The 18,272-nt window shown below is 38.0% G+C and overlaps 1 protein-coding gene across 6 annotated transcripts in view; it reads right to left on the bottom strand.

Annotated features, from left to right (window-relative positions):
• MAD1L1 (mitotic arrest deficient 1 like 1) overlaps positions 1 to 18,272 on the bottom strand; it is a 376,769-nt gene that overhangs the window by 335,872 nt on the left and 22,625 nt on the right. The gene's annotated exons all lie outside the window — the stretch shown is intronic.

The following is an 18,272-nucleotide window of genomic DNA, read 5'->3' as shown; positions in this document are numbered from 1 at the left end:
AGCATGATCACAGGATTATTACCAAGAGGGTAAGAAAAGGAGGAAATAAATGTACATATAGACTGTACAATGCAACAACTCTGGCTACTGCTGAACACCCTCTGATAGTGTAGAGGTTCAGCTACATAATAGGTGACTCAAAGCAGTGTTCCCACACAATTACCAGTGTGCTGACTTTACAGTCCTTCATACAAGCAGTGACTCCAGAGCCATGGGGGGGAGGGGAGGAATATTCATCAGCTCTAGATAACACTTCAGATACTACTCTGCTAACCTTTCCTTGTCAAAGTGACCAAAGATTTCTACAGATCCACTGGCAACAGCTCTGCAGTTGTCAGGAATAGGTTTATTTTTCCATCAAATCCAATGACGAACTCTTAAAGCTAGTGGAATGGGATCAAGATAACTCTACTCTGGCAGTCCCAGAAACCACTATCCCACATCAACAGTCTCTGCAGGAGATAACTGTTCTTTTCGGAGACCTCTTTAAATCATGAGTGTAAGAGATTCAACTCTAAATGAAGGCAGCTTACCAAAAAAAAAAAAAAAAAAAAAAAAAAAGAAAACACAAAAACCAAAAATATTTTTCTCTTGAGCCACCAAAAAGGGTTTCCCATCCCAAGAGAAGCATCTGTATCACACTTCTCAAAGGAAAGGAAGCTGGAAAGGGCATCACAGTATGTACTGGGTACATCCTTTTGCTACAGCAAGATGCATCACCCCCAAAGGGGAAGAGTGACCCAAACCTTGAAAGGGTTTTTTCATAGGGAGCGAGTGGGAAGCTAGTTTTGCAGAAGTGAAACCTGTAGAAACACATTTTGTCGTGTCCCCCAAGATGCAAGTCAAGGCTTCACTGTTGCTAGCAGATGAAATTAAGCCTGGTCAGATTTTACATTATTCAAACACAGCCCTGGAATGAGGCTCCTGCCACTCCAAAAACTGAAGAGGTAGGAGATGTGCCTCTAGCTTGACCATTGGGATTCTGACTGAATCTAGGACTAAAGAAGCCATTTCTCTGATGATACTACTTTTCAGCCAACTATTCATAAACAGAAAAGTCACCACTTTTTCTCTTTAAACATCTGTCACTTCCAGCCAAGTGAAAATCAGTTAAACACTGAGCTGGTGCAGATAGTCAGGATTCAATAGTGGCAATCCCAATTCAAAGGTTCTTGCTTTTTGCTTCCAGAATTGCACACTTGTAGCCTTCCTCAGCAGAAAATTTTGAAGCCTCTAATATCACTTGTGTTACATGCAAGTCTTAACAGTCAATATATAATAAAACAGATGGACGTGGTCTCCCCTCAAACAATGGAGACACATACTGCAGCAGTCAAAGAAATCTGTCAGAACAGGATGAAACACTGTCCTTCAAAGACATCACACTCAATGGCCAAGGAAACTCTGAGAAGAAACCAAGACACCAACCTGGAGATGGTTGACTAAAACATCTAAAATTCAAATTCTGGTAGCAGAGACAAGTCAATTTTAAGCCAACGTGCACCTGAGTTTTCATATGTGTTGCACCACTAGATAACACGCTTCAAACTCCTGTAGCTGAGCCTGAAGGGTTTCTTAATTTCATCCGTTCCCCATCTCTTTACTGAGGGCTATTTAATGGCTGGGCTTCAGAGCAAACACTGGAGAACTAATTTAACCCAGTGTGATAAAAGCCACATCTCCACATAACCCAAAAGCAAGGGAAAAACAACACTGGTTTCTTCAAATCTCAGCTCTGAAGAGCTCAAATCTAACACTACTCTAACTTTGTTTTCCAAGCTGGAGGACTCAGATTCTTTCTACTGGTATGTAAATGGAGAACTAAATGATAACATATGCCAGAAAGTGGAAGACAGTTGGTTTCACATACTCCACAATGTCTGCAGGGGGGAGAAAATAACAGCAAAAAAAACTACAAGAGAAGTCTATAAAGCTACAATCTGATTTCAACATGGGTTCTGTCTGCAGGAAGCGGACCTCTGACTCAGATTTTTTTTCCATGAATTAAGGAAGTAGATGTTCTCTTTCCGCAGTGGTTTCTAACTAGAAAAATCTAGAGGTAAGGTAAGGATAAAGGCAACTTTGTATTTGTGCTGATTAGAAAAAAAAAAAATTACCAATTATGTTTCCCTTTCCACTTCACCATCTTTCACCTACTAGAGTCACCAGAAGCTAAAAATCAGAAAACACCAGACAGAAATGGACTGGGTATGCTTAGTCTGTTTGGCAAAAAGAAGCTGTAAGCAGACACATCAATTTCAACATGGACAATCTTTATAAAATGTAATGCCAAGTCAGCAAGGCTCTGAAAAATGCAGTTCTAAGCCTCTCATAATTCACCCAAATATAGCAGATCTATCACAAGGTTAGTATCAGGCATCTCTCTGGGCATGTTGAGTGCCAGCCCTCAACACCAGTGTTTGGTCCCTGCATCAATGAAATAACTGCACAGATTTTTTTAAATGGGCAAAAAAGTATATTTGCCTTGATTTTTTTTCTCATTTTCTCAGAAATTCAAATCATAATGTATTAGGACTGAGATAGAGAACTGAAATTAATCCAATAGTAAAATGAGACAGGATTATGAAAGCCACAGATTTCTAGTAATGATAGCTACTGACAGATTTCCAATAAAAAACAATCACCCTCATCTGTTCGGCAATTCAAATCAACACTCAGCTTCCAATCTCAGTTTCAGCAATTGGCAGCATTAGGTTTATACTTAGTTCTGGAGGATGTTTTCTTGGCATTAGATACTTTTTTTTTTCTTTTTTAAGGTGGAGCAGCCTAGATATATAACAGAAAATAAAGTCAATGGGTATTAAACCCCTCTAAAGAAGAGTTCACTTCCTGTAAAACTAGATCATGTCAGGTGATCAGACACAAAGACACCCCTTGCATGCACTCTGCTGTCAAATACCTTCATTGAGAGGTTTCAAAGCCTCTTTGAGGTCTACATCCTATCCTGATCACACACAATTTGCCAAAAGCCAAATTTACACAGTTCCAACTAGAGGAATGACACTGCATGCACAACGAAATTAAATCAGATGAGCTTTCAATTTGAAGAGAATTGGTCAACTCCCAAAGCACTGCAAATACCAACCAGCCCTCATTGCTGTAAACAGCCCTCTCATTTCACAAGTTTCTGAAAACAATGCCGCATAAAGAGAGAAATTTTTGAGCATCCCAACACACACATAACGTGTTCTGGCCTTGAGAGCCCTTGTCTGATGGGCTAGCCGTATATAATTTTTGCTAAGGTCCGTCCATTTTCTGTGGAACAGTTGATATCAAAATCAGTATTAAAAAGCCAAGAAGTCTCCTTTAAGAGAATCTGTATGATAATATAGCTTACCAACACTACTTGAATCACCACAGCTACTTGAGGGAAGTTTGAAACTCTATCTTCACATAAACATAGCCAGACCAGCTGAAAAGCTGCTGCTTTGTGCACTGTCACTATGTTTGCCCTGCAAACCTGCAGACAGCTTCCTTCCCCATGTAACGATGGAGCCTGTGGAACCACGAAAAAACACACACCTAGTTTGCATCAGCCGTGAAAAATCCTGTAAATTAAACACACACACTTGACAGTAAGATTCAAGAGCAGTGTGTTATTAAAACCAAATCATATGCTATGTAATTATAAAGATAACATGAAGAACAAATGACAAAGCGGCTTCCAAAATGTGGGTGCAGATTAAATCACTGACTTCAGTTCCTTTCTCCTGGGTAAGGCACAAGGAGCCAAAAGCTAGAACTTTCTTCCTCTGTCGCACCATCTCATCCTGAGACCGCATTTCCTTCTGCAATAACATTTAAGCAAAAATCAAAAAACCAAACAAACACGAGAATTTAAGCCTAATTTGGAAACAAGATTTTTTTGCCCTAAATGAGCAAATTAGTCCAGCATAGTTTAGCAGCACAGTAAGGCAGGAGAGGGACAAAACTGCTGTTAACCAAAGCTCTTTGACTTCCTTTGAAGTGCAGATAATTTGAAAAGGAGCAATTTAAGAATGATAAAAAACCTAAAACTGTTCAAATGAAGTGAAAAATTAACTTAATGGGATGCCCATCCAAGTCACTCAATGACTTTCAAGCACCCACTGGCACACTTTTTTAACTTCTGACAAGGAAAATGGTTTCTGCAATTTTTTTAATGCACACAACTGACATTTCATAGGCATTTGCTGGACAGCTCTGTTGAACTGTCTTAGTTAAAGATCTATTACCATTTCAGTATAAACTATGACAGTTACACACTGAGAATTAGCTGTTGAAGTAACATTAAACCAAGACTCAGTAAGCAGATGAAGATGTTAAAGTAAAAATTGGAATTTTTTTAATTTATAATTTACTAGAACGTCAACTTATTGCTTCTATAAAATGTTTCAAAATTCACAGCAAAGGAAGAGGTTTGATTGTAGCTAGATATCTGACATTAAATTTTAACTATGGAAGGGCAAGACAAAAGTAAAACTAAATAGAAAAACAGGCATTTAGTCAACTCCGGAGGACTAAATTCTTCACTGCTTTCTTTTTTAATTATATTTGCTTGAAACTACCAAAGTAATAACACATTTATAACAGTAAATTACTCAGAATTACCTAGTTTTGGAAGTCTGCTGAATTAACATTTCTCTCTATAGTTTTAACTCAGTATGAATATACAATGACACAAATTTCGTTGCCTCAACTAAGTCATATTAAATTGAAATGGAGCATTCCCAGATTTTTGGCGCAGCATTTTAGGTGAATCCATAAACTGTTTTACACTTAAGCATAATTAACTGACAAAGACCAGAGACAGAAGTCTTTAGTAAAGTGTTTGTTAAGAGAATCAGGCACAGAAAGGGAGGGCACATCTGCTTCTTTCTCTACAACTAAAAAAAAAAAAAAAAAAAAAAAAAAATGTCCAGGGTTTTTTGTTTGGGTTTTTGTTGTTGTTGCTTTTTTTTTTTTAAAGGCAGTCTCCTAAAAGTATAAAACCTGGATTTTGTTCCTTATCTGTTTTTATATTATATATAAGAAACACAGGAAGATTTTTAAATTCTCCTCTCCCCAAGAAGGACCTTTTCTACTTTCAAACAAGAATTTAATCTTCTTCCTAGGCAGGAAAACAACAGCATCTGAAGAACAAACACAGAATGATAACATGACAACAACAGAAGATTTCTGGAAAGGCATTTTAGTTGTTTTAAATATTTCTGTATGATTAGAAAGGCTGTGGAATGTCTGTAATAGTCTCTGCCTGTATGTTTGAAGTGAGTCTCCCAGACATACTTGTTGTATATTTGAGATCTACGACTGCTTTAACTCCTCTCTCTCTCGTTTACAGGACTCCTGCTTATTTCTTAAACTTCACCAGCAAGTCCAAAAGCAGCTCAGTTCCTATGATGCCTTGCCCTTCAAGAGTACAGCAAATAAAAATAATCACAACAGCACATACAGACTTCCCAAGATACAGCAACACAGAATCCTTAAATTTAATTTGGTCATATTAACTCAAAGTTTGTATCAGAAAACTGCAACTTGCTCAACATCCCTTTCCCCTCAAAATATGCATCACCTCCCTAGGAGCATACCTTAGCTCCCCTTCACCAGACCAGAGGAAAACATTGCCACTAAAATCTGGTGTCCAGGTCCTGGAAATTCTGAGAGTTAAGTTTCACAACAGTACTCCTCTTGCAAAAAAGCCCCTTCAAGCTCCAGCCCAGGTAGTTACACCTATTTGTTAATGTCTTCATGCCTACATTCTCCCTTTCTATTGCTAACTACATTTACTAAACCATATGGTAAGGAATCTGCTACACATATTGTTCACAAAAATAAATTCTCAAAATTTCCTAGGCAATTAGGACACATTTAGTGTTTTGTAACACTTTGATTAAAATGTTTTGAAGAGCAATCACTTACCTTTATTCATTCAAATGAAGGTGCTAAGAGCTGTCAAAAAAGCAAAACTAAGGTATACCTTAGACTGTTTCTCCAATAAATTGCATGCTTAATATTTTATGTACAAAGTGAACGGAAGAAATCTGAAGTGTAAACTGAAAGCCATAAGCAATCTCAGCTTCCGAGGTTCCCTTCATTTAGAAAAGAAACCTCATATTTGTGTATATAGAATCAACAAATCCAATTTCTCTTTACCAAAGCAAATGTCCCCACTAACCACTTGAAGCAGAAGAACAACTTATTTATAAGAAAGCATTTTAAGTGTTTATAAGTGTCTTGACAATTCTCAAGACAATTGGTACATCTCTTTTGAAGCAACTGCAAAATTAGCAATTTAAAAAAAAAAGGGGGGGGAAGAAAACTATCTTAGATTCCAGTCAATGGACTTTTTTGGGTTTTAATGAAAAAAGGTTTTTTCTTCCCAAAGTTAACGATATGGCATCATAACAATGGCATCATAACAATGAATCTTTCAAGTTTCATTTCTACTTTAAAGATATATTTAAGAGCTCAACTAGATAAAATTAATCTTACTTTTGAAAAAAATTAATCATTTGGCAGGCATTTCAACATTTCAAACTTCTTTCTCATCCCTACCACTGCTCTAACAGCAAGCACAGTACAAATCACTGAAACTTCGTAAGCACACACATTGCATAGTTGAATGTAACCTTACAAGTGAAAGGCTTTAACAGACCTCAAGGAGAGGGAATGTATACATAGTAGTATCAAACCTGCTGATTTGGAAGGTAAGATAAAAATAGTCAGCTTTTTTTTTTTTTTTTTTTTAAATCTTCACCCAGAAGTCAGGTCATTGCATACTGAATCACATGACATGCAATTTAGAGCTTTGAGAGTTCATGGTGAAACAAAAGCAATTTTCTATAGATTGACTGAAAGTGCTAGAGCACATGGTTGAGCTTTTTACACAGCAAACCTAGAGAGTGTTGCCTTTCTAAAAGGGGTCCAGCTCACACAAATCATCATAGGCTTCCAGGCTTCTCTTCTCCGGGTGCAATTCGGTGACAGCAGTGGAGCAAATCTAATTGCCTGCTGCCACTGAAGTGGCAGTCACTGGCTTTGCTTGGTTCATTTTCTGCCACTGAAGGTCTGAATCAGCTTGCTGAAATTCCCCCTTTCAACAAGAAGCTGTTAACTGGCTCAGCTGTCTTCTCATCAAAACATATCCTCAAGCTCTCATGGAGCTTACAGTGCTACACTCTGAGTCAGGCAACGTCAGCCACATGGAAAAGGCAATAAGGGGGCTCAAGGGTGAGACACATGAACTGTCAGTCTGACTCTCAAAAACTAGTGAGAAGTCAGGCTACCTACGTTGCAAGAGATCCATATCATGTCATCATTTTGGTAATTGGGGTGGATGAATAATTGTATGCTCTCTCTCAAAGACTTATTTTAGTACTGTCAAGACTAGACTTCATTAAGAGTCAAAACTAAACTATGCTTTAAACAGAAAAAAGATGTACTACTGCGGAGAAAGTACCTAAGTAGCAAGGGAAACAGACAGTTAACTAGAAAAACAGAATAAACTATCTTGAGCTCTTACTAATGACAAGTATATCCCCACACAAGCTCAATTTATACTGCTGCTAACCCACAGGGATGTCCTTTAATTGCTCTGCTCTTTCACATTACAGCACAAGGCTGACCACTTGGTACGACCGGAGCAAAACATGCTTGGCTCTCCACTTTACTCAGCTGCCACTCTTCGGGTTTTTTGGCACAAAAGCTAATGATTTGTAGCATAAATAAAGAATTTTAAAAAAAAAGTATTGACTTTAAAAGTCTTACTTATGCTTGACATTTTCAAAACAATCAGAGCATACTTTGCCATGCCCTGTTCTTGACTCTCTCCTTAGACAAAACCAAAAAACCAATCTTTTTGGTATTATGATACAGATGAAATCAATTCCTTCTTGCAGCATGCATTGCTATGCCTCATCCCACAGGAAAAAAAAAAGGGGAGAGAGTCCACATATTTCAATCATGATGTAACACAAAAGAATTTTAATTCGGCTTAAACTCAGTTGCATAAAATGAAACAGTTTATAAAGGCAACAATAAGCCATTTAATATACAACTCAAGAAACATGGAGCATATCTGCAAAGCTATTAAATATTCTGTATCCTATGTTTTTCCAATATAAGAAAACAAACAGTTCTTAAGGTCTTCCCTTTTTCCTTTACTAGGTTATCAAGAAAGCACAACAAACCTAGTGCAGTTACTAATCCATAAGAACCAGTGTCTTTGAAATGCTTTCAAACCATTGTTTGGTACGACGTGAGGAAAATCCTTGGTCTCTAGCAACTGAGACTTCCTATAACAGCAACAGCATTCTTCAAGTCAGACAGCACTGCTCACAGCACTGTATTCTCCATCCCACTCTTCTCTATTTTTTTACTGTATCTCATCACTGCTCCATCTCTTATTAAAAAAAAAACAAAATCCTATATTAAGGATTGCCCTCCTTAAGTACCTTAAGGATTCATTCACAATCAGTTTGAGATTCTAAACCATTTATAGCCTTGTACTATTCAAGGCTCTAAGATGACACCTGTGGATAACAGTTCTTTTTGCTTAACTTTTCCCAAAAAACCCACCACAGATTAGAGATCAAACAGAAAAAAAAAAAACCCAACACAAACTTCTAAAGCATCTTTTAGCTATTTACCAGCAGTAGCACAAATAGTGAAGTTGGAAATGATCATAAAGGATTTTCAAAAATGGCTGTTGCTGCTCACATACTAGAGTAGATATCAACACGATCTTTACAATTAAAGAAGCAAATGTTTTTTCTCAATTTGCAATTTAATTTAGTGAATGTAATTACATATTAATGATGCTGCTGAAAGGAAATTATTGTGGCATACAATTTCATACCTACTGCCCTTAAGATTTCGAGCACAAAATGTAAACACATTTAATAATGTAATGTTTCATTTTACTGCAGCAGCAGCAAAAGCTATTTTAAGTCTTTTACCCCATCATGAACTTAATTTGAGCTAAAGGGAAAAATAATGCTGTGAAATGAATAAAATAACTTATTTTAGGGAGTCATAACTAGGGTAGTTTCTCTTATAGTTTCCATTTGTCAATGGAGTTGCAACAATCATCGTGACAGTCTAGAGCTGGGCGGAGAGGACAGTGTGAACTATTTGCTGGGAAAAATTAAGGCTTCACAAGGGGGCTGAGGAGTGGGGGTTAAATCAAACTAACCTAAAGAACAGAATCGCAGCAGAATACTAATTATTTATTCTAACCACATGGGTATCCTAAGATTTTCAAGGCATTTGGATAATTGTAAGTAATCATAAGCAAAAAATTAATATCTGAAAACCACAGACTAAAATACAAAGATATGCTCATTGGAAACAAACTCTGAATAGACAGATACTGTATCTTTCAAAGAGATATCATTCAACAGAGGATCATTAGAAACCCTGAAAGCTATTCCAGGCCAATTACTGGAATTAAACGAAGCTGGGAAAGTGTCCTGACAGCCAAAATAAAGGTAATAAATGAAATTTCCAAAAGATCAGGCAGAAGCTTCTCTTTCTAAGTTTCATGTCAATGAATAAAAGCTAGTTCAGAAACTTGCACCTCACTAAGCTGAGGGCCAGCAGGGATGGCTGGTTACAACAGAAGGATCTCAAGTAAAACACTTAACTCCTTAGCTTTCAAATTAGGCAAGAATGTTTATGCAAACAGACCCAGTTAGTAATCCTGACATAATTTTACTGAACCTCTGCCGATTCTATTCTGCTACGTCACTTCCAAGACATTTGAAGACACTCGGACCAGCCTAGAAATCAGACAACATCAGCTTCTTTTCAAGGAAGGGGGGGACACAACAAACCACAAAAACAACACCACCACCACCCAAACAAACAAACAAAACCACCAAAAACCCCAAACCAAAAAAACCCACAACTCACATGTATCCAACATACCCTTCTGGCATAACTTCTACCCACATGGAAATTACTAACACAGAGATATCACTTTTACAGATAACCAGGGCTTCTGTCTGATAAGAAAGGGAGCCAATACTGTAACAAAGACTAGGTATTGACAATACATGTATAGTTGACTATTTTACAGATTTCACTAAATTGATAGTCTTGTTCTTTTGACACCTGTCTGAGATAATCCTTGCAGAATATTAATTTACCTAAGTTCTTGTATTGTTTTCAACATCTTTATTGATCACATTGTTTTCCCAGACTCTTATCAGCTGAAAATATTAGCCAGCAGTAACACAAAATCCCTAATCTTGAGCAAGAGGAAATACTATTAATGACTGCCTACAGGTCCTTGTGAGAGTCTAGACCATATTTTCAGCTACTTTTATATAAAGTGATTTGACATCCCATATATTATTCTTCTTTACTTCTGATTACAATCACATACCTCTTCAATCTCATGGCAGGAATGGCCACTTTAACTGCAACTTTAAGCTACAGTAAAAGTTATTTTAACTGTTTTTTTAATATCATCCAATAACATCAGTCACAGGTAAATTTATGATGACAATTTTAGAAAGAACAAAAAGCATACTGCTTATATGTTCAGCTGGAATACTAAGTTATTCTTTCAGACAGAAAATTGAGGTTAAGCCTGTTGCTTTGATTAATTAAAAACTACCCAAACTCAAGCAAAGATTATTTCAAAGCTTTTCACAGCAGATGTCTCACCTCTGGCAGAAGCAGAAAGTAAAACATCCTACTTTCAGCAAATATGGGAGGTTAAAAACCTTATTGAAGTACAGAAAACACACAGCTGATAAATGATTATATTTATCATGAAAATCAATAGTGGAACAAATAAACTAGAAAATGCCTAAGGAAAATGCTTGTGTTGTCATTGTCAGTAACAGCATATTCCCACAAGTTTTTTGTATTAAGATGGCACAAAAGGCATCAGCTACCACTAAGGCTCCGTTCATGGTGGATACCTCAAGTGCATAATACACTTGGGGTAAGACTAGATTTCTCTAGAAACCAGACCAAAGCAAGGCCTTAATTTTAGAATCTGAGGCACAAAAAGCTTAAGCAATCTGACTAGGGACACCCAAAAACCTCTGAAATTCAGCTCCAATGTCAGAAAATTTAACCCCATATTGATTTAAAGGATGATTGAAGCTATCAACCATAAGAGTTGTACCCTAAATCTTTCTTAACTTGTAAAGCAGTCAAATATCAGTACGCAACACTATTTTTGAGAGCCATACTAATAAGTTAATCCTAAGACATGAGTTTAAATCCTAGCTTTTTGCTTAGTCTAGCCTCACATTTAGCTATCACATCATTTCCCACTGAGTTCATTTACCATTCAGAGCCTGTTGCTCAGTTACTGGTTTTAACAAATCCATAAGCACGTGAGCTCACTATCTATAACCCCCCACCATCTGTCTCAAGCCTCCTCACTTAATGAAGCACATTTCTCACTCAGCTGTCCACAAGCTGGCAAGTGAGCTTAACTTCAGGAAAACGAATTACACATGTCCCCAGACACATGTAAATAAAACGAAGAAATTTCAGATTTACAGTGCTGCCTTCAAACCCTCTCCCCCAGCTCAGGGAGGATTAAAAAGGACTTCAAAGAAGCCTGAGTTCCAATTAAAACACTGTGACCACCCCGGGGACGCAAAAATGTTCCTCTGATTAGTGAGATGCGCTCTTTGAACTATTTAGCTAAAAAAAGCTTTCAGGACTTTCAAAAAATGCAGTAATTCTCTCTCATACTTTTTTTTTTTTTGGAAGTTTCTAAAAATTTAATATTCAAAGTGAAGGACAAATAACATTTCAGGCCAAAAGCTTTATGGAAGCCCATTAACACATCAGCTCTAGGCATCTACTAAAAAACATGAGACATACCAAGACCTAAACATTGCAGTCCCAGTACAAACCAGATGACACAAGTCGTTAGAAGAACCCAAAGAGTGTCATTGTTGCTACAGTGGTGCTGGCACCCCAGTATTACAGAAAGACAGTACAAAATCCCGATCTCATCAGCCCTCAGAACCACTCTCTCTCAAGGGCAGAGCACATCAATCCCACCTCATTTTGAAATTCTGCTTTCTTTCCTTAACATCCAAATCTCAAAGCCACACATATAAAGCACCTCATACCCAAGTCCTTTGACACACCGTGACAATAAAACAGTTGCCCTCAGCCTTGGCAATAAGCACAGATTTAAATAAAAAGCTCTTCCTATGCTTCCCACAAAAAAAAACACAAAAACAAAACAAAAAAACAACAAAAAACCAACCCAACTCACCCCACCCCTTCAGTCTCTCATTCCCAAAACCAGAGTTGGATTACATACTCTGAAAGTTTTAACATCAAGAAGAATGATGAACATTAAGAACAAATGCTGGGAAAATAACTGAGTCTTAGAGCATGCCAAAGCAGTCAGAGCTAAGTGGATATAATAAACCTGCCTGTGAAAGCCAAACCCCAATCACCATCATCTATAAATAATGAATAATTCATGTCAGAAGGAAATAGAAGCAGACTATAAGACTTGTTCATAGAAAGTTGAACTGATACAGTGTAATTGCATTAAAGATGTAAACACTGGCATTTCAGCAATTACTGTTCTCCTTTTGCCAGCTTGCTCTCAAAAACCAGTACATCAGCTCAGCTGTCTGCATCAAGCACAGGGTTCAGAGCAGCCAAAAGCAATTATGACTTCCCTGTGTCTTTGCCACAGGCTCCTGTGAATGGGATTAAGATAAGGACTGGATTGGTGTCACAAGCTCTTTGACACCATCTTGGCTTACTGCTATCATCAAGTTTTAGTCACTTTCAATGCCTGAAGCTACTAGGGGAGGCACTAATAAAATTAGATGATAAACAGTTTCCAAAATGTGAAATGTATTCACAGAAGAGAAAGAGCTCCTATTCTTTCCATTAAAAGAAACAAAACAAACATCCCTGTTTCACACCACATTTGCATCCTTCCTTGCATGCACATTTATCTTCAAGATCTTATTTCATCATACAGGACTACCCACAACCAGTTACTTTTTCTTTGGTGAACAGATGGTACAGAACCAACCAGACAACAATAAAGAGTTAAAAACCATCCTTCTAGAAGTCTTCACAATGTCTACCCCACTGGAGATCTCCTCCTCCTAGCTGCTCCAGGATCTACAGTTTCCTGATTCTGCTTATTGCTGGCGTGACTGCAGTTTTGTACAACAGCTCCACACTTGAGGAAAAGGTGCATCAGATATTCCTAACTCCTCAGATTCCACTTGAGTTTGATTGGGAAGATACTGCAAAGCATTTATAACCTAAGTGTAAATGGGAGTCCTATTTATACAGTAAGTATTATATAACTGGGATGCTAAAGGTGTCTACTTTGGACAATAGTTTCAGTGAGCAAGCACAAATGAAAGCCACAGCCATTAAACCACAAAACAATTTAAAGTCACTGGTGCAGGGCTACCTCAGCTTCTTTCCTCCTAAGCTTGCCTGAATTCTCAAGTTTTCCTGTTATGTTACTGAGAAAAATTTTAATTTACTTCAACCATTCTGGTTTATAACTTGAGCGTTTGCCAGCTAATAGCATTCTCCAATCTCAGCTCAACCCTCCTTCCTGTGCTGAACCACAGCTTCCCTCATAAAACTCCCCACTTCAGAAGCATCTCAAAGAAACAGTGGCAGAATTAGGCGTTTCTTGTAGAACCTGATACCTCCACTATGATTTGTATTTAACCTTTGCAAAGACAGGATTAAAACAAAAACACAAAGGCATATGGAAAACAAGTCCCTCTGCTCAAAAGTAACTTTGCAAACGTAAATGCTTACAGAACACTTGGCCACATGCTGAGCATTTACTCTTTGCAGAGTCATGTATCAAGTCCAGGATTTCAGAATTGCCAAAACACCTTTTTTCTACCACATTTACTGTAATTTTTTGACAAGAAAAAAAAAATCTGCACACAGCATATGACAGAGAGAAGACACTCTTAAAATTTTGTAACTAATGCTTATGCGTGCAAAGAGCTTTTTGTAACCTGGGTAAGAGGATGACTGACCAAAAGAAAAAAAAAAAGCCACATCTTTAAGTTCTACCTTTCATGTAAGGAGATGAACTGTTCAATCAGTGCGAGAATCATACAGAAAGGTTCAATAGTACAAGCCTCCACATGAAACCAATACCTCTCTGCACAGGCATCTTGCTGCCCTCTGCACCTGCTTCAAAAAGCTGAAGTCAGACAAGCAGATACATCCTCCACTGGCACTCCTTCTTCCATAGAGGACCACTTTCAAAATCCTGAGGGAATGGGCACAATTACTGTAGCGAGAGATTCAAATATATCCTACAAAGAAACTTTTTGCTTCAAACCCAGGGAACTACACAAACAATCACAAATCCCATGTGCACATTCACCACAGTCTGTAAAACTATCCATTTTTTATCAGGCTTAAAACAAATGCTCAAACATACAGCTTCTCAGAAAGGAGAAGGGAGAGCTGCCTATTGATTTTGTATCAGGGCTACCTCAGAAAAGAAGGGGAAGAACATAATAGTTGAAACAAATGTTGCCCCTCCACATCCTCCCTTCAGAAAGCACAAAGGCTTTAAATACATGAAACAAGCTCAACTGTGTAGCTACCCTCTGAAAGGCCATCAATTACCTAAATTGGGCTGTGTGGCAGAGAGGAATAAAAATGAGACTGGGTCAAACCAGCTCTGGAATTAATTTGGGGGGAAGAGGGTATATTTCAAAAGAAGGAGGGTTTTTATTCTCACCTTCCCTCCTCCTGCCTCACTCTCCAGCAATCATCATGGCCCAGAGAGACAGCAGAAGATTTCATTAATAAATTTATTTCAACTTTCTTTTCAATGGTGGTAAAAATGTATGCAAATCCATTCATAATTAGGTTTAAAAATTCCATTTCATGGGATAATCAGACTTCAAAAAACTCAATTTTAGTTTTAATCAGATTTTAACAAGGATATTAAGTCCATTTCGTTCAGAAGAGGGAGAAATGGTGAATTTAACACAAAATGTATTCAAGCTTAGCCCTGGGAGATAATTAAATAAAATTAATTTGGCAAGGGTTGTCTGTAAATGGAAACGCTCCAGACCGCAGAGCACGTTTCTGAAGGAAACAAAAGCAGTTCATTACTGTACAAACAGATACAAAGCTTATTGTTCAGACAGAAGGGAATTGCAGCTCTTCCGCAACAGCAAGACAACCCGAGCCCTCAAGCTGCCCCTGACAAACGCAGCAGTTTGTGGAGGAGGGGAAAGTAGTTATTTCCTTCTTGTTTCAGCTAAGTCCCTTAAACTCCCCTAGCACAACAAGGATGGAAAATACAGGGGACAGCATACACAAACCTAATGATTCCAAATTATCAAGCACAGAAAAGGATAAGAAACAACCTAGTGAGAGACAGTTCCTTAAAACTATGAACACCCATGTGCAATTTGAGGCTGTCAGCAAGATTCTTGTCAGATACAATTCCATCAAATTCCATGTAGTGATTTAGTCTCTACACCATAGATCTGAATCCCAACTTAATACCAAAAAGCATCCCGTTCTCCCTGACGAAAGCCATGGACTGATATGGATGCTAAAACTTTGGTAACTGTCCTGATGTTTCAATTCTGAATGGCCAAATATTTATTCTGTAGCACTTACAATCTTAGACACAAAAGTGCAGTTCTTTTAACACTGTGTATTACCAGATTTGTCTGACACTTAACTACTAACATCATACAGTACTAGAGACTGTCCATGAAAGTAACTTCTAGCAAATCCTTAACCAACATACATCATGAAAACATAAAACAGAATGGCTGACTCTAAAGCAAAGTTAAGGGTTTAATTTGTATCCTCCAAACTTTTCCCCAACATTGAACACTTTTAAGATTTGGCTGGACAGGGTGCTGGGCCATCTTGTCTAGACTGTGCTTTTGCCATGAAAGGTTGGACCAGATGATCCTTGAGGTCCCTTCCAACCTGGTATTCTATGATCCTATGAAACTCGACTGACCTAGACACACCATCATTGAAAAGAACAGTATAGGATACAAGAAACGGACAAATATTTTCAAAAAAAGCTATTTTAAATATCTAACTACAGTCAAAAGACTGACATTGAGAAATAGCATGTTTATCTTTAGCAGCTATCATAAGCCATATAGACAGGAGCACAAGCATTTTCCAAGATCTGCGTCTACCCAATTGGGAAAAAAAAACAAATTCAGAGCACTTTTTCACTCTTCCTCTCTACCAGCCTTCCAAATGTATCAGTTATTACAAAGTGCCAATTGCATTTCCCCTTGCCAGCTACTTGCAGACAGGCAAGCCGATAGGTGTTCTGTCACCTTCACAAGTGGGCCAGCTATCCAGAAGGCAGATGATGTCTTTGCCAAAGTCACACTGGAAACCATCAGGCCTAAATGAAAGGCTTGTCACAAAATAGGCTTGATGCCATCAACCTCGGCTGCTAAACTTGCAGAAAACCACCTGAAGCCACAAAGCTTTAACTCTGGGAATATAAAGAGCATACAGTCAGAAATGTTATTTGCAAGTGTACTAGCAAAACTGAGTAAAAAAAAATCATAACTAGGTTAAAATATCATCTTCTGAACCGAGCTAATAGCAGAGCTGTGAAGTATCACCAAAAACTGTCCAAGCTAACTGATGAACAGCTGACTTCTCTAATTGAGGATACTGATACTGAACACATTCTCAGTCAAAGCCAGACACCCCATTTCTGTCCTTCTTAGAAAAGTTAGTAGGATTTCAAGCCCTCACTGAACAGCTTCATGTGTACCACAGAAAGATTGTTTCATTAAAATAGAAAAGAAATTAACTTGGTCAGCAGGGTATAACTCAGGAAAATCCAGAATGTCATATTTCTTCCTACCCAAAAGATTGATCTTCCTTTCACTATGCTGTTCATACCAGAGTATCTCTGGAAGAGAGTTTAAACAAGTAATGAGAATTCAAAAGCAATTCCAGAAAGAACAACTTGTGCTAGAAAATGGTTCTTGCAATAGGTGCTCATTACTCCCCACAAAGAGGCATAGCAATTGTTAACTTTGCTGACAAGAGAGTTGAGAATAATGTAGAGAAAGGGAGTCGGTAAGGATTGAGTCAAAGTGGTACTAGAAAAGGAGAAGAGATGCTCGAGATCTCAAGTAAATACCTTTCTAGAAGAGCCAAAACTGTACCCACGTTGGAAGGTTAGGCTCTCTGACAGATCCTATTTCCGTTTATAGCAAAAGGCAGTAAAAGTTGAGAGCTGCTTCAACGTGCAGAGCTTTCTAACACACTATTCCAAAATGTATCATCCTCTTACAAGACTGCCATTCTGCAACAGACATGACTTCATTAGAAGAAACATTTCACTGCCAGGTGATGACCAAAATACGTGCAGAACACATTTTAGTGCATCAGCAGCCACTAGGCCAAAAAAAAAAAAAAAAAAACCACCCCCACAAAAAAACCACAAAATTTGAAAAAATAAGCTTTGCCAATGCACTCCCTGCATTTTACATCAGTGGCAGGGAGGGAAAGAAGGTTCCATACACCTTCACCTCTTAACTGCCTTGGCTACATGGAATAGTCGGGCATGTTTTATCTTCTTTCTGCTGAAAAGGCCTGGCTCCATTTTCTACAAGCTATTCTAACCCCACAGAAAGCTTAATTTGAAAACAGGAGCCCTGAGCTCTTATTTCAGCTGTCCAGGGCAGCACTTTGAAAATCACCTCCAGACACTAACTGATTCCAGGTGTTCACTAAACACAGGGATCCGCTCAGCCCCCAACACCTCCCATCTTCGCTTTCAAAATGGGAATCTTTCCATTTATCACAGGCCCAATTCTCTCAACAGCCTGGTGCAGTGCCTGCTCTCATTCAGGCAGCTCACTTCAGGCTGGGCTTTCTAGCTTACAGTTCTTCCTCATCAGTTCAGGGATGTCCTGGGGTTAAACCACGACAAGGGAGAACAGAGACATACACCAAACCAACCAGCGTAACGCACTTAACAGCATAGTACATAGAGGAAGGAGCCACACAGTAAAATCTGATCACAAGTTTAAGACAAAAAACACTTTTCATTTTGTCTCAAACAGAACTGCAAGAGAAAAAGGCATCATTTATATAAACAGCAGCAATTTAAGCAGCTCACTTCTCTCTAATACTTTACAACTTTGTTGCATATTGTTTCAAATAAGAAAGATTATAACTGAAAGAGTATCAAAGCAAAACATTTTTCTATTTATTCTATGCACATAATACATAGTATCTCACATCTCCAAGAG

Source organism: Gymnogyps californianus, chromosome 15 (assembly GCF_018139145.2).
Source record: "Gymnogyps californianus isolate 813 chromosome 15, ASM1813914v2, whole genome shotgun sequence".
NCBI lineage: Eukaryota > Metazoa > Chordata > Aves > Accipitriformes > Cathartidae > Gymnogyps > Gymnogyps californianus.
This window is presented reverse-complemented; position numbering and strand designations above follow the sequence as displayed.